Here is a 24,733-nt window from a genome sequence, read left to right on the forward strand (position 1 = left end):
ACAATTTTACTGACAGACCAAATATATCACATTTGTATTTATAAACCAAATAAAATGAAACACAAATGCAGGCTTTAATTCACAAAGCATTTAACCACTATGTTTAATACCTCACATTTAAGATGAAGCCCACTCCTGCTCTATTTCTCATCTCCAGTAACCCACTCCTACTCCAACCTAAACACTCCTGGCGACCATATATCTTGGATAAGTCGCTCCACACAATTGTCGCTTGGACCGTCGACTTCCTATGGCGTCACCTCTGACATATTTACGTCTAATTTCGTTATGAAATTAGATTATTTCAGAGTAAAAATAGGTTTGATCATGTTCTACGTGTAGCACCAACATTTTAGTAAGTAAATATACCATATTTCTTCATTACTTACGTAATGCTAGGACGATTTGGGTACTTTTGGGTCGATTTGGTCCAAGAACATGATCAACATAGAACATAGAACATGATCAAACCTATTTTTACTCTGAAATAATCTAATTTCATAACGAAATTAGACGTAAATATGTCAGAGGTGACGCCATAGGAAGTCGACGGTCCAAGCGACAATTGTGTGGAGCGACTTATCCAAGATATATGGTCACCAGGAGAGTGTTTGCTGCCATATCAGCCTTCTGTACACAGTGATCCAGTCCTTTTCGTTCATTGAACACCGAACCCTACACGCCCTCTGATATATTGCTTAATTAACAAATATTCACAAATAAAGATTATATTTGTATATGTTATCAGAAAGGCAGATATAAAATAGTTTTTGTGAATCCATCACAGAGATTATACCTTATTAGAGAGGAAAAATATTCATACTTTAAACAAGGCTTCATGGCTGACGCTCTCCTTACCGATATTCGAACCCCAGTTGGAAACAGACCCAACTATAGGATGGGTTAACCCAAGTATCGCGCTTCCAAAAGGGTCGCCCAAGTTGGAAAAGACGAACGCTGAAAGAATATTGTTGAAAACATCTTGATAACTGATTAAACCAAAATTATTTATTAGTCAGAAGAAAGACAGAAACGCGATCTATATGTAAAACCTCTACCAGACAAATATTTTAAGCAAAACCGAAGATATTTGTAGTTGTATAAAAGTGGCAGTTTTCATCACTCGTCAAACTCGAAAACCGCAGCATTCATCTCAGAACCATGCCTATTTCATGCAGATTCCTTAATAAACGTAAGAGTTTTATATGTCACAAGAAAGACAGATATATAAGCTTCGTTCTAAATACCTTACCATGGGCATATTTAAATTTAAAGCGAAGATACGTGTACTTTTATAATAGCCGAGCTCCGACTCCGGACAGATCGATCGACGGAGCAACTCTCTCTCAGAACAATGCTTATTTCACGTAAATTTGTAAATAATCGTAAATTTTTTATATGCCTCAAGAAAGATAGGAATATAAGGCTCATTTTAAACACTTTATCATAGACATAATTAAAGTTCTAATGAAGATTCATGTATTTTAATAATCGCCGAGCTCCGACCCCCGCATAGACTGAGCGACAGAGCAACTCTCTCAGAAGAATGTTTATTTTACGTAAATTCGTTAATAAACACAAATGTTTTACACGTCTTAAGAAAGATAGAAATATAAGCTTTATTTTAAATACATTACATTAGACATATTTAAAGCTCAAGTGAAGATATATATGTTTTTATAGTGGCGTTCAGTAGCTTTTCGGTCATAAAGTGCAGAAGCCTAGCACTTGCCAATATGTTGTGTAATTAACAAAGATACGCTAATAAAGCCTAAAATATTACATGCCTCCAGAAAGACAGAGCTATAATCGTTATTGTGAGTGCATCAAAGGAAATATATCATGTTGGAGACCAATGATATAGCAATTTTAATTTAAGTTTCGAGTCCCGCCCGGTCGAGAGAGATGGGGCGACTCTTGCCCCATCTATTGGAGATTCTGTCCACTAAAGACCCAAAGCTACTCAAACCTTCCTAGCATTACGTAAGCAATGAAGTAATGATATATTTACTCACTATAATGTGGATGCTGGATGCACAAAATGAGAAAACATAATTTTACTCTGAAAAAATATCATTTCATAACAAAATAAGATGTAAATATGTAATATCAAAGGAAGTCGATGGTCCAAGCAACAATATCGTGGAGCGACTTATCCAAGATATATTGCTCTCTGGAAAGTGTTTGCTGGCATATCAACCTTCTGTACACAGTGATCCAGTCGTCGAACTTCTCTGCTCAAATTATCGCAAATTTAATTTATGATGTTAACAAGTAGAATGCGTATTTTTAATCAGATCTAACATATTAACAAGTAGAATGCGTATTTTTAATCAAATCTAACATAACTAGCCAGAAAACGTTAAAGATTATTTAAAAATACATGGTTGGAAGTTAAATCAACTCCATAGAACAATATTTTTGTTATAGATACTAATCGTTATTTGTTGGTATGCGTTCGCTACTTAAACTATCATATACTGTATTTATGTAAAATCTCCCTGTTTCTTCGGACATGGAACACGGAACCTTACACGCTCTCTGATTTACTGTTTAATAGAGATTCACAAATAAGCTTATGATTGTATACGTTATCAAAAAGGCAGTGACAAAGTCAATTTTGCATTTTAATCACAGAGATTAGATCTTAGTGAGATAGGAAAGATATTCATATTTTAAAGAAGGATTTTTGAACCATCGCTCTCCCTATTGATAGAAACTAACTTTTTTTTTTTGTTATTATTAACAAGCTTAGGTATACACAGTAATGTGCTGCTACCCTATTCTATATGAAAGATTACAGTGTATATCAAAAACTAGCTATAAGTTCATTAAATATTCCCATCTCACAGGATGGTTAGTTATACATGGAATCAGGGGATAAAATACCAGCCTCAATAAAAAAAAATCAACTGTGACTAACAAGAACACCACTTACGGGCTATTCATGCCCGTGCTACCTTTTGGGTGGCTTAATCCTCATCAATCAATCACAAGAAACAAGGGATACATCTCCCGTCACGCAGGGTCCAGTCGCACCTCCACAGATCTCCAGTATCATCTATTGATACTGTTAATGGTTCAAGAGGACTACCACTTACGGGCCTACCTCAAGGTAACAATCAGGTGAGAACATAAAATATAAGGCTGATCTATTAGCCTCCGTTAGCAAAATCCGGGTACAGCATAAGAATATCTTCCAATATTCCTAAGTGTATGAAGTAATTACAGAGTTCAAAGTACCTTATACCATTTGGTCTGAAGTCACTTATAACAGGGCAATCACAGATATAGTGTTGGTGAGTATGTCCCAGCTCTTGTTCACATAGTTTACAATTGGAATATTCACCATTGGGGCTATTCATTACCTGCAGCCACCTGCGATACATATCGATATCCTAGCCTAATTCTGGCAATTACAATGTCACACTGTCATTGTGACACTAGTGGAAGTTTTATGCTGTCCGTTCATATAATTCTCGATTCTAAACATGTTTACTTAGTTTAGTTCATTAATTATGCACCCCATATATCATCTTGTGGGCGGTAGTGGAAAAGGTTACAGAGGCACATAAACATGTCATAGCTCTTTATACTCTTGCTTTCTGGCTTTTGTGTGTCAGTGACTGCTCTTCTGTCTTCCCTAATTTCCTAAAATATTGCGGCTTTGACAGAAGAGATTGGAATGCCCATATCCCACTCAACTTCAGGCTTATCACATTCAGTTTTAGCTGCCTTGTTTGTGTCATCATGCTGGACAACACCTATATGAGAAGGTATCAATACAAATGAGACTTTGAAACTCCTACTGTTTGCAATAATAATGTTTACAGTCTCCGTGGTGTAGTGGTAAGACACTCGCCTGGCGTTCCGCGAGCGCTCCTTTGTCATGGGTTCGTATCCTGGCCGGGGAGGATTTACTGGGCGCAATTCCTTAACTGCAGCCTCTGTTTAACGCAACAGTAAAATGTGTACTTGGATGAAAAAACGATTCTTCGCGGCGTGGATCGTATTCCAGGGACTTGCCCGGAACGCTACGCGTACTAGTGGCTGTACAAGAATGTAACAACTCTTGTATATATTTAAAAAAAAAAAAAAAAAAAAAATTGTTTATAATAGAAGTTACAACTACAACCTTTTGAAGATCAATGCTAATTTTATCTAGATAATGTAATAAACGAAAGTTTTCTATGTCAACAGAAAGGCAGAAATATAAGCTACACTTTAAATACTTGTCATAAATATAACTGAAGTGAAAGCGAAGATATATGCATTTGATACTGTACAGTTTCTTGATGGCTTGCTCTAAGAGTGTGAAGCCCTTCACACCAGCCTATAAATTGTGTAATTTATTTCCATATATGCTAATTAACCTTAAAATCTATATGTCAGAAGGAAGGAAGATGTAGACGTTAATGTGACAACATTTCAAGAAATATCTCTCTCTTTAAAGTTAAATAATACAATCCTATCGCCGGTGTCCGGACACATGAAAGCTACTTAGGTATCAGTGGCCAGCCAGGTGGAGATCACAGGCTGTACAATACTGATAAATTATGTAATTCACAGAGATAGTCATGGGTTCGTATCCTGGCCGGGGAGGATTTACTGGGCGCAAATCCTTAACTGTAGCCTCTGTTTAACGCAACAGTAAAATGTGTACTTGGATGAAAAAACGATTCTTCGCGGCAGGGGATCGTATTCCAGGGACCATAGGATTAAGGACTTGCCCGAAACGCTACGCGTACTAGTGGCTGTACAAGAATGTAACAACTCTTGTATATATCTCAAAAAAAAAAAGATACGTTGATAAATATTAATGTTTTATATTTTATTAAAAATACAGATATATACTTTGTTTCATACGTTAAATGTAACAATATTTCAGTATATATTATATAAGCATAGTATATATAATTCAGTATATACAATATATAATAAGAGTGTCAGACCACGGAGGAAGAATTGAAACAGGAATTTCCTTTAGTACTTTCTTATATTAATACATGTTCAGAGCGAACCATTCCTTCTGAAGATGTATTAATATACGAAAGTACTTAGAGCATTCTATTGTGGTTTTAATATTGAACAATTATACATATACGAAACAGACAAATCTGGTGTCCGAAATAGTAAAAATATTAGTGTGCGATGTGATCAATGTAAGGGGGATATTGGGTGTGCCTCGTATCCCCTACAACAACAAGAAGTTCGAGAGCGATGAGGCCGCCACATACTAGCTTCAGGATGTCGTCGAATCTTAATCAACAATATACTACCGCCGCTACTTTCTCGGAAACGTAAGTACCTGCCGCTTTACTTCTCTCACCCTGCCTAGCCTGGCCTGACCTGGCCTAGCCAGACCTGACCAGACCTGACCTGACCTAGCCTTACCTAGCCTAGTCTGACCTGGCCTAGTCTGACCTGACCTGGCCTAGCCTTACCCAACACTAATCACCACACGTGACAGCCCAAACGAATCGCAAATAAGTACACGTAACAAGTCATATGCCCGGACACTCTTTCACCTTGGGGACTGAGTGGTAACTATTGTATAGAAGAGCCGGCTCCCTGAGAGTGGTAAGAGGGCGTGATAAGAGGCTAACGTGTGGTCTTGAAGGAAGTCGATAAAGCAGACAATTTTCAAAAGGAAGGGCAGCATAACGAGCAAACAGGAATGGACAGACAGTCGGTTATCCCATAATGTGTAATACGCCCCGCACAGCATGGGTGGAGGGGGGGGGGGTGTTGTAGCAGGGCACAGTATGGTGATAGTGCGGGTGAAGTACACACCCACTGAATTCCTGCCATCAATAATTGTTTTCATAACCATTAGAACAATGGCATCCCTCCAGCCACCATCCTTCCACTGACCCCCTCCTCTGGTCCTCCACCTCAGACAATAACCCCCCACACCCCCTCTCCCTTCCAGACATGAGCATGTCAAAATCAGTACCATAATGTGTTTAAACTATTTAAACTAAGTCATTGTGTATCTCAAGGTATCTTAATTCATTTGAAAGTGTACATGTGCATTCGTTCATATACTCGCCTAATTGTGCTTGCTGGAGTTGAGCTCTGGCTCTTTAGTTCCACCTCTCAACCGTCAATCAACAGGTGTACAGGTTCCTGAGCCTATTGGGCTCTATCATATCTACACTTGAACCTATGTATGGAGTCAGCCTCCACCACATCACTTACTAATGCATTCCATTAGATATAATCATATATGATTACACATAATCATAATCATTCCATACACATAATCATATATGTGTACGTCAACGTATACATACATGCGTATATATACTTCATATTAAAATACTGATAAACGAATGACCATGAACAAATTAATTTATAATTGTAGCATTATATATAATTTTAATAGACTATTTATTTATTTATTTTATTTATTTATGCATATACAAAAATGTACATAAGGAATGTGAGGATACAAATATGGTAATTACAGTCTTGTAAAGCCACTAGCACGCGCAGCGTTTCGGGCAGGTCCTTAATCTAAGAAAATTTTAAGGAGGTAAATACTTGCAAAATTTATAGACAAAAAATTGATAACAGTTACATGAAATGAAAAAAAGATGAGAGAAAATTGTAGGTACAGTATATTAAAGCACATAGGTAGCTAAGATTGATTGCAATGACAGCTTGAATGGTAGTTGACAAAAATTGGTAGGCACAATACAGCAGAAACAATATAAGATTGATTGCAATGACAGCTTGAATGGTAGTTGACAAAAATTGGTAGTCACAATACAGCATATGGCTAGCACATAAAAGAAGACAGCAATGAACACAATGATAAGGTTGTTTGATATTACATAAAAATTAGGAGATTGGGTAACACTAGGTACAGAGCAAATTTAAAGCTCAGTGTAGGAAACTAAGAAGATGAAGTTAGGTACTTTTTGGTTTTGCTTTTAAATAAGGCAAAAGTTTTACAGTTTTTCAATTCACTAGGGAGTGAGTTCCATAGACTAGGTCCCTTAATTTGCATAGAGTGTTTACACAGATTACGTTTGACCCTGGGGATATCAAAGATATATTTATTTCTGGTGTGGCGATAATGGGTCCTATTACATCTGTCCAGGGAGAGTTTCAGAGCATGGTTTGCATTTAAGAACAGGGTTTTGTAAATGTAGTTGACATAAGAGAATGTGTGAAGGGAGTTAATATTTAGCAAGTTTAGGGATTTAAACAAGGGAGCTGAGTGTTGTCTGAAAGCAGAGTTAGTTATTATTCTGATAGCAGATTTTTGCTATGTGATGATGGGCTTAAGGTGGTTTGCAGTGGTAGACCCCCATGCACAGATACCATAATTAAGATAGGGGTAGATTAGTGCATAATATAGTGAGAGGAGAGCAGAGTTAGGAACATAATATCTGATTTTGAAGAGTATACCAACTGTCTTAGAGACTTTCTTAGTTATGTGTTGAATGTGGGTGCTGAAGTTGAGTCTCTTGTCTAGGAATAGGCCAAGAAACTTGCCATCATTTTTATTACTGATGCTAATGTTGTCTATCTGTAGCTAAATTGCATTTGATGATTTGCTTCCAAATAAGATGTAGTAAGTCTTTTTGATGTTTAATGTTAGTTTGTTCGTTGACATCCATAAGTGGACTTTTTTTAATTCATTATTCACAACATTATTTAGTGTATGTGGGTTGAGGTTTGAATAGATAAGGGTAGTATCGTCAGCAAACAATATAGGTTTGAGAATATTAGAGACATTAGGCAGATCGTTTATATATATAAGAAATAGAAGAGGTCCTAAGATGCTGCCCTGTGGCACTCCAATGGTAATTGGTAGAGTGGAAGAAGTTGTATCATTGATGGTTACATATTGGTGTCTGTCACTAAGATAGGATCGGATGTAGTCAAGGGCAAGGCCTCGGATTCCATAATGCTGGAGTTTAAGTAAGAGGTAGTTGTGATTAACAGTATCAAAGGCTTTTCTTAGGTCAATGAAGAGTCCAATCGGAAACTCATTTTTGTCAAGGGATGAGTAGATAACGTCAAGGAGACTAATGATTGCATCGTTGGTGCTCTTTTGGGACCGAAAGCCAAACTGGTAAGGGCTGAGTATGTCGAATTTTACGAGGTAGGAATAGAGCTGTTTGTAAATAATTTTTTCAAATATTTTTGATAGAATGGGTAGATTTGATATTGGTCTATAATTGTTTATGTCCACCGGATTGCCTCCTTTATGGACTGGTGTTACTCTTGCTTTTTTGAGGATATCAGGGAAGGTGTGACACTCTATAGATTTGTTGAACAGTAGTGCTATGGGTGAGGCAAGGGCATGGGAGGCTCTCTTGTACACAATGGACGGAATTTCACTGGTGTTCCCTGCCTTGGTTTTTAGAGAGTGTATGATGGACACAACATCTGCCGGGCTGATTGGTGAAAGGAGAAGAGAGTTTGGATAGCTGCCTGAGAGATATGTGTTAATATGTGTCTGAGTCTGTGGGATTTTACTGGCAAGATTAGCACCAACCGATGAAAAGAAACTATTAAATTCATTTGCCATTTCTAAATCAGTTGACGGTATATCCCCATCCTTGTAGAGTTTTATTTGGTTATGTGAGTGTTGTTTAGTTCCTAGGATACTAGAGATAGTTTTCCAAGTGCTAATTACATGTTTATACATTTGAATGGTCCAGACAGGTGGCCAGCCTTGGACATATACACTTCTGGTAGGCACAATGACCTCATGTTAGACCCTTGATAGATTATGTGAGAGAGAGAGAGAGAGCTGGGGCAGGGAGGTGCGTGCCCCAGGGAGATAATCCATGCCCATGCCCCGCCTCGAGGTCAGTTCTCGAGTCACACCAAGAATAACAATCGAGCAAGTTGTCCTGACCAGGATGTGGCATATTAGGGAGGGTTGAGGAATAGGAAGCCTGTCTGATAGGGCTCTTGGCAAGCAGCTCTCCCTCAGTCTACCTATCTATATGGAAGAAATGTATCTAGGCCCTCCTCCCCTCTGCCTATTCTCTCTCCCCCACCTTTCTTCCTTCATTTCCTCCCTCCTTCCCTCCCCCTCACTGGTGAGAGAGTAGGAGTGTGAGAGTGGTTAGAGAACTCGTAGTTCTCACGCTCGTGAAATTGTCTGCGACCCTGGAGGAGTAGAGCGGAGGGGGGGGGTGAAAGTAGGTGACGATGGAGGAGTAGAGGGGAGCATTATATGCAGTGAATGTAGGTGTCTATGGAAGAGTACATCATAGAGGAGGGTGAAAGGAAGGTGACGATGGAGGAGGAGAAGGGAGGGGGTGTGAAGGTAGGTGATGATGGAGGAGTAGAGGGGAGGAGGGGGGCAAAGGTAGGTGTCTATGGAAGAGTACATCATGGAGGGGGGTGAAGGTAGGTGGCGATGGAGTAGAGCAAAAGGGGTGGGGGTTGAAAGTAATCCCGAGTTTAATTTTTTAGTTATATATAGTGACACCTCGGCTTACGAATGAATATTTATGAACTTTTCGGGTTACAAGCCTAATTTCTTTGAAAAATTTGAATCGAGTTACAAACTTTGCCTCGGGAAATGAGTTTTTTTTTTTTTTGAGATATATACAAGAGTTGTTACATTCTTGTACAGCCACTAGTACGCGTAGCGTTTCGGGCAAGTCCTTAATCCTATGGTCCCTGGAATACGATCCCCTGCCGCGAAGAATCGTTTTTTCATCCAAGTACACATTTTACTGTTGCATTAAACAGAGGCTACAGTTAAGGAATTGCGCCCAGTAAATCCTCCCCGGCCAGGATACGAACCCATGACATAGCGCTCGCGGAACGCCAGGCGAGTGTCTTACCACTACACCACGGAGTTTGTTGATATGCGTATGGGCTGACCTAGCGCGTGGTGGCATGGTGATCGCACCTCAGTTTACCAGTGTCTCCTGCCTAGTAACTATCGCGCCTGAATTCTTTATAAAGCATTACATTTGTTTTGGGATTTTTGGCTATTTGAACATAAAATTTGTTATTATATATCTTGCCATGAGTCCCAAGAAAGCCAGTGGTAAGGTTCAAGCGAAGAAAACACATGTGAGAATGACCATAGAGGAAAAACAAGAGAGCATTCATAAACGTCAAAACGGTGCACAGGTTGTTGAACTAGCTAGGCAGTACAACAAATCTATGTCAACAATATGCACTATACTTGCTAAGAAAAAGGACATTATGAGCGTTAAAGTGGCAAAAGGCATATCAACAATCCCGAAACAAAGAACACAAACACTTGAGGATGTTGAAAAGTTTTTATTAATTTGGATACACAACAAAGAGTTAGCAGGTGATAGCATTTCAGAGGCCATCATTTGTGAGAAACCAAGGCATTTGCATGAAGACCTTTTAAAGAAAACCCCTGGAACGAGGGGGAAAAAGATGAATCAAGTTTGAAAATGTGAAAAGTTTGTGTGACAATAGAGCCTTGTGGAAAACTTTTGCTGTGGTCATTACCTGGTGGAATGCACCCAGGATGGAGTATTAGGGCTATACATCTTTTAAATCATAAAAGTAATAAACATTTCCCATCAACCTTACAAACCATATTAACCTATTTTCATGTATTTCCCCCATGTGCATTTTAACAAAGTTACTAAATTGCCTTTATCATTCTGTAAAATTTCAATTACAGTATACTGTATATAATTTTGTTAGTATAAATGGACTGAATATTCTGAAATCACTATTAATTTTACAATTTCAGATTCAAAGGTGGTCTGGACACCCAATTTGGTCAGACAGGTGAAGAGAGCATTTAGGATAGTTCGAAGAGATGAAGATGTTCACAATTGTGTTTGAAGAGGCAAACGCCCCCCTTTGCTCCTGACATTATGTTCAGCCTATTGATCCCTGCACACCTAACACAAGGTAGGTTGAAAACTCCTCCTTCATGTCATTGGTTCATTAGCCAGAAACTTAGGGCCCATGCAGGAATATCCCTAAAAAAAAAAAAGTGGCCCCAACAATGCATCCTCCAAGTCTGGAGGATGAGCAGGAGCATTGTCGAGAAGCAGGCCCTTTAGTGTCAAACTTTTCTCTTGCAGATATTTTTTGATGGCAGGGCAAACCACTCTACATCACAGTTTTTCTGCACGTTATATATTTTTTAAAACTCTTGGATTTTCGGAATGATACACGAGCAAGGGTTTAATTTTCAAATCGCCACACAGCACAAGAGTTAGCCTATCCTGACACAAGTTAGCCCAAGTTAGCTTGTGTCCGGGCAGTGACGTCTCCTCTTGGGTAATGTATGTCCTCTTCGGCAATTTTTTCCAGAATAGCCATGTCTCCTCACAATTAAACACTTGTTGTGGAATATATCCATCAATACAGTATCTACAAAATCTTTAAAATCACGAACAAATCTTTCAGCCCCTACTTTGTCTGAGCTGGCACCCTCACCATGCCTCACAACACTATGAATACCACGTCTTTTTTCAAAATTTCTCAAACCATCCCCTACTCACCTTAAACTCTTTCGTATCTGCAAAACTCGTTCTAGGGGTTTTCTTTATAAGATCTTGCATGAAGATTTCATTGTTGACCAAACCACACACTGGAAATTGAATAGACGACGACATTTCGATCCGTCCTGGACCATTATAAAGTCGATTGTGATGAGATGAGGGAAGCAAGAGCATTAAGTAAGCAAGAGAGAGAGGTGAGTAGATGGCAAGTATGTACGTATGTACATGAATAAAACATGTACATACTTATACATAACGTGTGTAAATAGTGTAATAAACACAATAACAGTATTTTGGGAGGAGGAATGTTGGCGAGTAATGTGTTGGAGGAGGGAGGGAGGACTGGCAGGGTGTGGCAGCTCACTCATGTTTTTTGGGCTCACCATACCAACATAGTGGATCGTTATGGTGAATACATACGTAGATGGGTATATACAATGTGTGTATATAGTGTAATAACAGCAAAAACACTGTTTGATTGTAGAATATGTCGCATATATGAGGCCCATAATTTTGAGCATAGCGATGTTCTATACTTTGAATTATATAAATTCCACAAATTACACACTTTTAAATAATATTACAGCAAAAAAAAAGAAGAAATGAATGAGAAACTTCAAAATAATTGCGCAACATTTTATTCGCAGCAACTGCCGTCACACGGGGTGGCGGGGCCGACAGACCCCCATCGCTCCAACGCTCAGCGCCCATAATTTGCTCAACTTCCCAGCTCCATCGCAGCTAAAGTAAGTCACATACAATATTTTTTTTTAGTTTCCTCGTGATCAGACTCTGCATTTTAACAATATAAGAAGAGAAAAAATTTTTTTGGAAAGAATTTATTTCTTGTGCACCAGGGTGTTATTTGGAGACAGAGCAGTTCAGTGGTTAACTACTAAATTTTTTTTTCTCCCACACACGCACCCCCCTAGGAAGCAGCCTGTAACAGCTAACTCCCAGATACCTATTTACTGTTAGGTAACAGGGGTCATCCCCTTTTGTACAAAGAATCTGCTAAAGCTTTTAGGGCTAATCTTTGACACTCGTTTGTCTTTGTCGCCCCATATTTTTTACGTCCGAGTTGAATGCTCTAAGGCCCTTAACTAACTTTAGGTCATGTCCCATACTTCTTGGGGAGCTAATCGACACTGCTCCTCTCTTTACATTCCTCTCTCGTTCTGTCTAAACTCGATTATGGCCCTGTTTACTCGTCTGCTTCTCCTTCTACCCTTCACCATCTGGACACACTGCATCATACTGGGTTACAGCTCAGCTCTGGTACCTTTCCTTCGATACCTACCCTAAGCCTGTATGTTGAAACTGGCGTCCTGTTTCTACAGGATCGCCATGATCGCTACTGTCTTCTCCACCTTGCACGGTCCTTACAGCACCCTCACTCTTGCTTATGTCCTGCCTTGACCTTTACCCATCCTGTGGTTCCTGTTCCCCTTTACCACCTATCTCTTTCTGTACGGTTGTCTCTCTTACAAAATGCTCTTTCAGTTTGTGTTACCAATATTTCCCCTCGTGTCATTCCGTCTTTGCCCCTATGGAGGGGTCCCCGTTCCTAAATTCTGTAAGCCTTGACCCACATGACTAAAACTTTTACCCCTCCTACAGTTCTAAATCACCTTTTCCTTGAACACTTTTCTTCACACTTCCACTCTATTTCCGTCTTCACCAATGGGTCTTAAGTCTGCAGACGGTGTAGGCTACTCTGTTGTTTTTCCTGACTGCACCTTTGTGTCTCCTGCCTCCGGAGACTAGCATCTTCATGGCAGAACTTTATGCTATTCTCTATGCTCTTCATCAACTCTTTTCTCGCTGTCAATCCTCCTCTGTGTTTGTAGTTGACACTTGCAGTGCCCTCATGGCTCTAGAATCCTTTAATCCAGTCCATCCTTTGGTAGTTGAAATTCAACATTGGCTGTTTCTTATCTCCAGTAGATTTAAGACAGTGGAATTTCGCTGGATTCCCACCCATATTGGTGTGTTCTTAAATGAGCGTGCGGACACTGCCGCTAAGGAAGCTATCCGCACCTGTCCCATCTCCCGTAAAGGTATTCCTTATTATGACTTTTACCCAGTTATTCATTTCCCCATTCTTGCCCGTTGTCAGGGTTGTTGGTCTTCTGTTACTGGTAACAAATTGCGTGCTCTTAAGAGTAGTGTGTTTCCGTGGCCTTCCTCCTACCACCGTAACCGGTGGTGGGAAACGGCTCTGGCGAGGTTGTATATTGGTCATACACGTTTAACTCACGGGCACTTAATGGAGCGCTGCCCTGCTTCTTATTGTCCAAACCGTTGTCTCTACATGTCCAGACTTCCCGGACTTACGTGTCTTGCTTCCCGACCATCCCTCACTGTCAATTGTCCCTCGATAAAATTCTTGGTAAATTCAATAACTTTGATATTGTTCGCCGTATGCGTTTTTGTTCTTGTATTGGCGACGTTAGTGATATTTAGCGCACTATGATTATCCCACACATTTGATGGTTTGATAATTACTGTACTGTACAGTACTTTGGTTTGGAATGTATCAAATAAAGTTGTTTCATGTATTCAAATGTGTGAGAAAATCCACTGGGGCTGTGAGATGAAGCGAACCTGTAACAAAGGCATTGCCAGTTGCATACTCTACCACCACTGATGGTAAAAGTCTTACAACTGGATATCTTGTGTGACGGGTTATGGTATCACAGCTATACTGAAACAAGATGGTATGGCTCTCCCTCACATAAATGAAAGAAATGCTGCTATTGGCCTTGCAGTGTGTAAGTTGCAGGTGGAAACAAATGAAAATTATCAAATAAATAATTAAACAATTTACTGAAATAGTAATGAACAAAAATAACACATGACAATACTTGACAATCATGTAATGCAAAGGTGAACAAGTTAGTATGACCTTAAATGCAAAAAATAAACTATAAGCAATGAATAAAAGTATGAAGATATACTGGTGTTCTGAAGACAGCTACCATACCACCATGGCATCAGTCACATGATGTTGGCTGGAAGTGGACGACGGGTTAGAGACACGAAGGTGATCCTAGAGCACTAAGGGAGAGATTGCCTCTCCAGGGAGGCAGCGCTCTTTATATAGTCCGGCGGTGATGACTCATCCAGTGTCAACACGAGGTGGACATCTGGTCAACTAGCAAACTGCTCGTTGTGGCTGGCGGTGCCTTTGTGTTGAGCTGTACCACTGTCAGTTGAAGGCGGCTAACTGCTTGTTTGTGGGGTCAAACTGCCAGTTAGCAGTGGCGCCCGGCTTGCCTCTGAGTCGTACCAGGCCGTGCCAGGCCCTGGGGGGTATGGAGAGGTGGCAGGACTGATGACTCTTCTGGGCTGGTGTAGATGTATACTTCCAGTGCAGAGGCATTGAAAGTGAAGGGAAAAGGCAGTTCCACTGCTATGCAGGGGATTCACGTGACACTTGTGAAGCCACAGAAAGTCTGGAGGCCCTACTGAAGCCAGTCCAAGTATTAAATAAAACCCCTGAAGTACGCCGGTGAAGGGTAAAGTGAAGGGTGAAGCAAGACCGTATGCCCCAACTTCAGGCACACACAGAAAATCACGTTTTGGTCCCGCCTCTCAACTGTGTATTTGAAGTTGGGGCGTATGGTGTTGAACTGCTTCAGCCTTCACCTGAGTGCTTGTAGGTCTTACGTAAGACGTTGACTCAAGGAGGGGCCTCAAAACTTGCTGTGATTTATGGGGAAATCCGGTTGTAAGACTTTTACAAAGTCAGTAATATACTGTGGTAGAGTATGCAGCTGCCAGTGCCTTGGGCAAGGGTTTACGTCGCCTCACAGCTCCAGTGGATTTTCTGCTTGGTGTATATCAGGTTGTGATTTTGTGTGTGTACCGTATTGTTATGATCGCCGTCTGATAAGTCCTTTCTGGCCTCAAGAGTCATTTTTACCCACCTAGAAAGATTGCAGATGGCCAAAGCAGTTATTTAAGTTAAGAAGGGACAAGTCTTAAACAGAATTTTGCATAATATTTGACTGTAAAGGGGTAAATTGAGGTAGATTGAAAAACAAAATGGTGAACCGGGCAGGCGGTACTCACAATTAGGCGAGTACACTCGGGAACTTTTAAAGTGCAACCAAACATGCTTTAGGCTCTCACAACAAGAGGTGAGCGGTGGTGGCTCAGGTGCTCAGCCAATCAGAGCACCTAAGGAGGGAGGGCAGGAGTGAGAGGGGGGTGGTATGTGGAAGTTTGGTGACAGTTGTGTGTAGTTTGTTCATCTTCATTGTAAGTTTCATGGCTTGGTGTGCATTTCCCTAGTAAATTTAATTAGGGAAAAATTCAGGTGTTTGATTTTTTAAATCAACTTTTTAAATGTTGAGTTGTTAAAGCCTCAAAGTGCATGGAGTTGGTTTGGGAGTATGGCATCCTCATGCTGTTGCGTGCTCGCGTGAGGTAGCAAAGGTGATGTAAAGTTGTGGGGTGTACATGCTTGGGACGTCCTCTCTCGGGATGGCTGGTGTTAGACCTGTGTGTTTGTCGGTTGTTGAAAAGCCGTCATCCTTTGCTGTTGTGGTATTGATTTTACATTGTTCATCTTGTAATTAATACTGTAGTACGATATCTAGGGCTACCATTTGTAGGTTTAAAATGTCTAATACAAACAGTTGTCCAATGAGTTTTAATAGGAAATATCATCCATCAAGCACCATTGTACAATTATATTAATTGATAGTATATGGATTGTGCAGAACTGCTTAGAATGATCTTTAACACTTGGCTATATTGGTCATGTCAAATACCTGCACGGTGAATGCTCAAAGACCCTTTCTTTATTCAGCGTTGTCACATACCTCATGGGGGTATGGATAGGCAAACACTCATTCGGTTAAACTTGCCTTGTAGTACTTTCAGAGCTCAGTAATTTGGAATCTGGTTAGCACTTTCCAAATAAATTGACCTTTAAAGTGAATTCCTATTTAGGTTTAAAACATTATACCGAATGAAAAACTCGGATTATATATTTCCTCATTTTCAAGAGGAAACTAGATTTATTCCTCCAAGGAGTGCCGGACCAACTGTGTTGGGTATGTGGGCCTGCGGGCCGCTCCAAGCAACAGCCTGGTGGACCAAACTCTCACAAGTTGAGCCTGGCCTCAGGCCGGGCTTGGGGAGTAGAAGAACTCCCAGAACCCCATCAACCAGGTATCAACCAGGTATATAGCCGAACACCAGAAATGTTGTTATTCAATTTGGTTGCCTAAAGCACATTCAAGGACTACACATTACATGGCATTCCAGGATTCCTCTATACCTTGCCTTATGCTGTAAACATTGCCACAACCCTGTGTTTTATTGATTTAAATGGCCACAGGGAGGCATACAACACTGCAGATTATGATGTCATTAGTTATCCACTGTGCTGACAAGTGGGCTGACTGATGTTCGTTGACACCTGTATTGTGCTTCAATTTAATCGCCAGGAGATCACCCTCTTACTAGACTCGTCTGTAGGAAGTACAGTATAGTATGTCAAATTACCTTGGATCATAAATAGCATAAGACTTGGGGGTAGGAGAGGGTTGCAGTGTTTGTCATGGCTCTCAGTTGTTCCTGGTATTAGGCAATTTAGTTCTGGAATCATTTTTGTTGGCCAATGTTAAACTTTTTCGAAAGTAGATGTTTTTCTGAAAGGGAAGGGGGGGGGGGAACCTCTATGCTTGGATACAGTTATCTAAGTGAATACTTAGATTTATACAGTAGAATAACTACCTTCTTTTCCTTAGTTAAAAAGGTTGCTTGTTTATTTCTAGGGACTTGTATTTTCTTTTATTTTTAACTGCAGCAACTTTCAGTGAATGATAGATTCTTACTGAAAGGACCTTTACTTCATTGTTGTTGCTTTATGGTCATCTCATTGTGTACAGGGATTCCGCGAAGCTTTTGGGGTTAGTCTTTGACACTCGTTTGTCTTGGTCAGCCCATATCTCTTGCCTCCGAGTTGAATGCTCTAAGGCCCTTAACCTCCTTAAGGTTTTGTCCCATACTTCTTGGGGAGAGGATAGGCGCATGCTCCTCTATTTGCACTCCTCTCTCGTCCTGTCTAAACTCAATTATGGTTGCCCTGCATACTCTTCTGCTTCTCCTTCTACTCTTCGCCATCTTGATGCTTTGCACCATACTGGGTTGCGTCTCGGCTCTGGTGGCTTTCGTTCGACTCCCGCCCTTAGTTTGTATGTTGACACTGGCTTTCTCTCTCTTCAGGACTGCCGTGATCGCTACTGTCTTCGCTATCTTGCGCGATCCTTCCAACATCCTTCCTCTCACCTCTGTTGTGCATTGACTTTTCCTCCTCCTGTGGTTCCTGTTCCTCTTCATTGTCTCCCACTTTCTGTCCAGTTATCTCGCTTACAGGATTCTCTTTCTGTTCATATTTCTAATGTTTCTCCTCGTATTGTTCCTTCATTACCTCCGTGGAGAGTCCCCCTTCGTAAGTTTTCTACGTCCTTGACTTGTATTACTAAAGCCTTTACCCCTCCTACAATTCTGAAAAGCCTCTTCCTTGAGCACTTTTCTTCGCACTCCCACTCTATTTCCATCTTCCCTGATGGGTCTAAGTCTGCGGATGGTGTGGGTTACTCTGTTGTTTTTCCTGACCGTACTTACATGTGTCGCCTCCCTTCGGAGGCTAGCGTCTTTACGGCAGAACTTTATGCTCTTCGTCTCTTGCTTTCTCATTCCTCGTTTGTGGTTGTAGTTGATTCTCGTAGTGCCCTCATGGCTCTAGGGTCCTTTAATCCTGTCCATCCGGTGGTCATTGAGATTCAACATTGGCTGTTTCTTATTTCTAGTAAATTTAAATCAGTAGAGTTTTGCTGGGTTCCCAGCCATATTGGTGTTTCAATGAGCGTGCGGATGCTGCCGCTAAGGAAGCTATCCGTTCTTGTCCCATCTCCCGTAAAGGTATTCCTTATTCCGACTTTTATCCTGTTATTCATTCTTCCCCGTTGGCAGGGTTGTTGGTCCTCTGTGGTTGGTAACAAGCTGCGTACTCTCAAACTTAGTGTGTCCCCGTGGCCTTCCTCCTACCACCGTAACCGGCGGTGGGACACTGCTTTGGCACGGCTGTGGGTTGGTCATACCCGCTTAACCCACGGTCACTTAATGGAGCGCCGCCCTGCTCCTTATTGTCCGAATTGCGTTGTCCCTCTTACAGTTGTGCATATCCTTGTTCAATGTCCTGACTTCCAGGACGAGCGTGTGTCTAGCTTTCCGACCGTCCTTCGCAGTCACTTGTCCCTCGATAGAATTCTAGGTGAATCGGATACTTTTGATATCGTTCGCCTTATGCGTTTTTGTTCTCGTATTGGCATTCTTGGTGATATTTAGCGCCCTCTGATTATTTCGCACTTTGATGGTGCTACATGGCCTTCCCGGTTTGGTGCCTTCTTTTGGTAATTACCTTACCTTCATTGTTGTTTCATTTTAATGTGGTAGTTGTGATATGGATTGTTCTGGCTCACGTGCAAGGTCTTAAGATTTTTTTTTATATTAAGAAATTGCCAGTCTTGTTACTATTTGTAGAGTTAGAGATCTGCATTAAGGCCTCAATATTATATTCTTTTTTTTTTTATAACATGTTATCAAAATATTACCAACCACAAAAATTGCTTATTAATGTCAGTGATGTATATGACAAGGGTTAAGACCCCTTGTGGTATGACAGCATTTTTCCCAGTCATTTCTTTAACAAATGAAAGGGTCCTCGTAACCATTCTTTTGTCCTTTCTACCCATTTGTTGCTTCTTGGTCTTTCATTTGGTACTTTGGTAATGTTGCAATTACCATTTCTAAAAAAGAGCAGGTTCATTAGGCAGGGTCTGTTTTTAGCAAACAAAGTTTTACAAAAAAAATTCCATTCCTTCAGGACCTTGCAGATGTTAGGTCAAACTAATTGACAGTAATCTGTTTTGCCCTTTCAAACAATGGTTAAAATATTATCTAGGCAAAATATTTCAGAATATCTGAAGTTTGGCAGACAAATCATTTAAGAGCTTTGATTAAATTTAAGTTACCAAAGACTGTGAAAACCATGTTGTATAGATGCTTCAGTATAACTTTTCTAATGTTTTGTAAATTTAACAGTGATCTTTAGTTAATTTAATCATAATTTGTACAAAGCATAGGTGTTGTATAGCTTTAAATTTACTTTCAAATATGAGAACTAAAATATTGACAAGTTTCTTCCACTTTAATATTTCTGACTAATTTGCAATATTTGTTAGTTTATGTAAATTGAATAGGTAGTCCACTTACATCTTTTTAGTGCATTTTGCATGCACTTAAGTTACAAATAGGTGTAAATTTTACCAAGTATTTATTTTCAAAGTAAAAAAATTTCAGATGTTTAAACATTGCATCAATAGTCATAAACAATTTCCAGCATAATTTCAGGATAAGGTATATAAAGTAGTTTCATTAAAATTGTTTTATTTAACAAGTTTTACATATATTTATAATAAATCTAATATTTATTACTGTTTCAGGGTGTGGGACATGCTCCTAGATGAACAGAAGATCCAAAAGGCCAAGACAACTCCAGAGACAATCACCTGTAAAAGAAAAATAAACATTAAATAGGGACACTACTTTTATTATCACCAATGCCTAATAATAAGCAAAAAAATCCTAACATCCTATCTTTTAAGATAGGCTCGGCAAGGCCTATCCCTTCCTCTGATTTTAGTGCAGAGCTTGTTCCCTGAATGGGTGCATTACATCCACCACTTTAGTGCCATCAACATTGTTCATATGCTTTACTGAAAGCACTGTACAATGCATGCCAGGCACTAAAGTTTTAGATGCATCCACCCATTCAGCAAACAAGCCCTGTGAGAATTAACAATGTAACCATTGTTAAGGGTCCCTTAACCTATGCAAATCTAGTCCATCTATTAGATGGGTAGTCAAGCAAAGCTCTGAAAAAGCCAAGCCAGGGAAATCTGCAAGACTGCCTGGTCCCCTTTTATGAAATGGGGTAGGTTCAGTACAAACTGCATCATTCCCTGTGGGTTGTAACAGTAGGACATGGTTACACACCTATAAATGGACTAGATAAGAGAATTAAGATTAGGTCATTGATATAGCTAAAACACCAAATTCAAACTCACCCACTTTTGCAGAGTAAAGGAGCCTCATTTCAAGCCAGTCCAGGAATCATAATCACTTTCACCTGAAAAATTTCAACAAATTAAGTTCAAATTTAAAGGCAATCTTGCTTTACTTTTCAAATTAACATTCAGTACTTTACAAATTCAGATGGAAAAATTTCTTTAAGAAATTTACCTTTCCTACATATTCTAGTAGCAGTAGTAAAGATCTAATTTATCAATATAAATATATATGGCATCAATTTGCCAAGTTTCAGTAAATGTCATTTGAGAAACTATCCACAACTGCACTTCAATGGCAATTTACATTTATCTTTAGCCAATGCTATATTGTTTAAGTTATTACTATTTTTTTACTTTTATGCAAATCTATTCAGATAAACCTTTACTGCAATTTACTCTTCCAACTGACAGAGGGACTTCTGGACTTTCCAAACCACATTCTGGAAAACTATAAATTTAAAACCAAGCTAAAGTAAACATTAAATATTTTTTTTTTACTTTCAAGGGAAAAATACTATCACTTAGAACAAAACTTTTCCTGCCATTAACTTTATTTGACTCATGATTACCCTTAAGAGTGTTATACATTTATAGATTAAAGCTTATTTAACAAACATTTAATGTTAACTAAACAAGATTTATATTTCATTAAAATTATTAATAAAACACCCTCAACTATGCTGTTTAAGACCTAATGCCCCACATTACAATTTTCACAATTTCAACATACCATTCTATTCAATACATTCCTGAAAAGACTAAACTTGCAGATATGGTACCCACTAGCCTAAGCCTAGACAATTTAGCTACAGTTCTGCCAAAGGAATGATTAACATACCATGCAAGCCGACTAATATTAAAGTTAGAAATATTTATTAAAATAAGTTTTTATCATATGGGATGTTATTTTAGAAGATTGGGTGGTGTGGTAGTTATGTTATGGTTGAGTAACATGGTACAAGAGGGCAAGTAGTTGCTGAGCAAGTATGCCAATTTCAATTTCCAGCAAACTGGCAGATACAGCAGAAGTGCACACTTTCTGCATGGATACTAATGACTAGGGGAAGTTAGCTCTGAGCATCTTTGATGGCAACGAAAATGTTGCCCCCTTCAAAAGTTAAGCTTGTCTACAGCATTTTGTTTGCAATTAACTATGTAAGGGGGAGATTCTGAATAGCAAGTGCCAATAGGCACTGCCACTGACTTATGGCAAAAGATTCTGTAGCAATAGAACTATAAGCCACACTTTCTCCCCCCCCCCCTTTCCTCCCAACTGTTCAGTGTCAAAAGGGAGGGGGGGGGGTGTCCATTTACTGTACTACTTACATTTTAGTGTGGGATTCATCCACTATTCTGATGTTAGCTGGAACATTTGTGCCAGCTGCTGGTTTGAAAGGGAGGCATACCATGTGCTAATTCAGGAAGCTTTCCACGTTCCTCACTGCATGTCAGCTCAGGACCTCACTACCATGTTGGGAGGCAGTTGAAGACTAACCAATCAACATCCCAGGCTGGAGAGCAGTGCCAGCTCGGGGAGAATTTACCACCTGCAAAAAATTTAATACTCTTAACAATCTACACCATCTATCTCATCTTTACCTAGCCCCCAAACCTTACATTTGTCAGCATTAAACTGCATCTGGTAGCCTTAACCATTTCAAAACTATATAGGGCATCTATTTTTTTTTTATTTGCCAATTCTGCAACTATTGCAGTCTAAACCATAATCTTGCGAATAACCGAGGTCCAAGGAGAGCTTTTAGGCACTACTTACAACACTTCTCCCAACTTAACCCCATTTATACCAATTTCCTTTGGTATAGCCATGACCTAATCAACTTCAGTCAGCATTCCCAATGATCCGAGCCCCTATCAATTTTGCGCCACTATCAAAATCTCTGCTGAAGTCAAGGTACACAAAATCTCAAACCTTATCACCATTTCCTCAACTATGCAACCTAATCCATGAACAGTTAGTAATAAAACTATGCGATTCATGTATCTAGTCATGTTTCTCAAAAAGAGTAGAGAAATGGCACTTGCAATGTTAGATTCTAGTAACTTTCCTCACAATAGACTAAGCTAATTGGTCACTAACTTAAGCGTTAAAGTTAACTCAAACTTTTCCTTTAAAACTTGCTATATTAGGAACTTTCCACGACCGGCCTTTACCCGACAATTAAATAGGGTAAAAACGGTATATTAAATGCAATAAAACTACGGTAAATTCAATATCATAAACTTGCATTCTTTAAGCATGGGCTGCATAGTAAGTGAACTAAACTAAATGTTAAGCACCCTGGCAAACCACTTCGTTCTATTCAATTTCTTTATTTAATCACTTTGTCCGGCTAGAATTTTTAGATTAGATTAAAGGAACACCATCCCTGGTAACGGCTGAACTAGTTAACCAAATACAAATATTTAGGTAAAATACTTTCATAAAACCCGTCTACTTCCCCCACCAGTAGACTTGTTCAGCTAAAGGCATAATGCAATGTTCCACTTTAGTAAATAAAGACTTAAAAAAACACTACCCCATCTGTGTAGTTACCTGACATTCTTCGCTTAAAATAACCCATCTATTCCCCATAATTGTTCGATATAACTTACCTCTCACCCGCTGGTCGAGTACACAGCAGTATATATCCTCCTCCATCACTCACCGCTTGGATACTATTTCACTCCGGCCGCAAATTGCCTCAAATCACCTACGTTGTCCATAAACATATATAGAAGAGCAACTGACCGTAACAGCCGTATAGCGATTATCACATAACGTGGGAACATTAGTAGTACTGCTGTCAAAACATAGATGGCGCCAGGACAAACGGTAATTCCTATGGACTCGGATACAAGACACTCCGTACATTGATAACATCGCACACTAATATTTTTACCACTTCGGACACCGCTTTAGACGTTTCGCATATGTGTACGTGTTCCATATTAAAACGACAATATAATGCTATTAACAATTAAAATCTTCTATTTAACAGGCATATAGTTATTAAACGAAGTTTAGTGATGTAATAGACATAATCCGGAGTTGGTAAGGACGCCGCCCGCCAGCGTAAACACAACACACCCGAATGCCCACAAACACGATACAACGCACAAAACACAACACTTCTGTCAGTTTTTTGATAAACTCCTTTTATATTTATTATGTGATAGTTATACTTGCATAAAATGATAACTATTATAGGTAAGCGCCTAATATTTAATATTAATCAATAAAAAAGAAGTCAGAAGCCACACGCCTGTCTGTACATGTCTTTTGTGTAAAAGTATTTTGGGCGCTAATGTACTTGTGCGCTACCTGGCGTTCACAACTGTTCTCGCCTACAAGCATTAGAATTAAACAAACGAATTTATTTTTTCATTTATATACAAGAAGAGAAGGCTATATATACAAGAAGAGAAGGCTACTCTTGAGTCTGTAATATTCATCTGATCACTGGTCTCCCATTTGGTCCTCATTGATTTATAAAATAAAAAAAAATAAAAAATAAAATGTTTATTTAGGTAAGGTACATACATACAATAAATTTTTACAAAGATTGGTTGACTTATAGGTAGAGCTAGTACATACAATGCCTAAAGCCACTATTACGCAAAGCGTTTCGGGCATGATAAACTTAAATGACAAGCTTAATACTAATTGAGGATAATGAGTAGAATGAAAACAAGATATGAAAACATAGATGAAAAAGCAGCACAAATACAATTATGTCGACAAACAGCGCTCTTTAAAAAAAAAAAAAAAAAAAAAGACATTGGTTGACAATAGAAGGGTAAGGTAGGTTACAGGGAATTTATTAGGTATAGCTTCGTTTTTAACTTAAACTGGTTGAGAGAGGTACAGTCTTTAACATGGTTGGGAAGGTCATTCCACATTCTGGGCCCCTTGATTTGTAGAGCATTTCTAGTTTGATTAAGTCGTACTCTAGGAATATCAAAACTGTCTTACTTAAAACTTATCTTAACTTATCTTACTTAAAAACTTAATATCAAAACTTATCTTACTATTATTGAATGTCAATAACCGTATTATGCAATTTCAATTTCTTCTATTTCTTTCTTTATTATGCA

The 24,733-nt window shown here is 39.3% G+C and overlaps 2 long non-coding RNA genes across 3 annotated transcripts; one reads left to right on the forward strand and one right to left on the reverse strand.

The window, feature by feature from the left end:
• The first annotated feature begins 3,111 nt into the window (after window positions 1-3,111).
• LOC138357401 (uncharacterized) lies at window positions 3,112-20,108 on the forward strand. Of its 2 annotated transcripts, XR_011225002.1 has the most exons (5): window positions 3,112-3,126; window positions 5,112-5,300; window positions 10,724-10,887; window positions 12,134-12,232; window positions 20,012-20,108. It is a non-coding gene; the product is annotated as an uncharacterized lncRNA (long non-coding RNA). The 2 variants fall into 2 exon arrangements; XR_011225001.1 differs by lacking the exon at window positions 3,112-3,126 and having other exon boundaries at window positions 4,965-5,300.
• LOC138357402 (uncharacterized) lies at window positions 19,939-23,638 on the reverse strand. The gene is made up of 4 exons (XR_011225003.1): window positions 23,252-23,638; window positions 21,965-22,185; window positions 20,636-20,697; window positions 19,939-20,077 (listed from the first exon to the last, which is right to left on the reverse strand). It is a non-coding gene; the product is annotated as an uncharacterized lncRNA (long non-coding RNA).
• Window positions 23,639-24,733: the final 1,095 nt, after the last annotated feature.

This window comes from Procambarus clarkii, chromosome 78, assembly GCF_040958095.1.
Source record: "Procambarus clarkii isolate CNS0578487 chromosome 78, FALCON_Pclarkii_2.0, whole genome shotgun sequence".
NCBI lineage: Eukaryota > Metazoa > Arthropoda > Malacostraca > Decapoda > Cambaridae > Procambarus > Procambarus clarkii.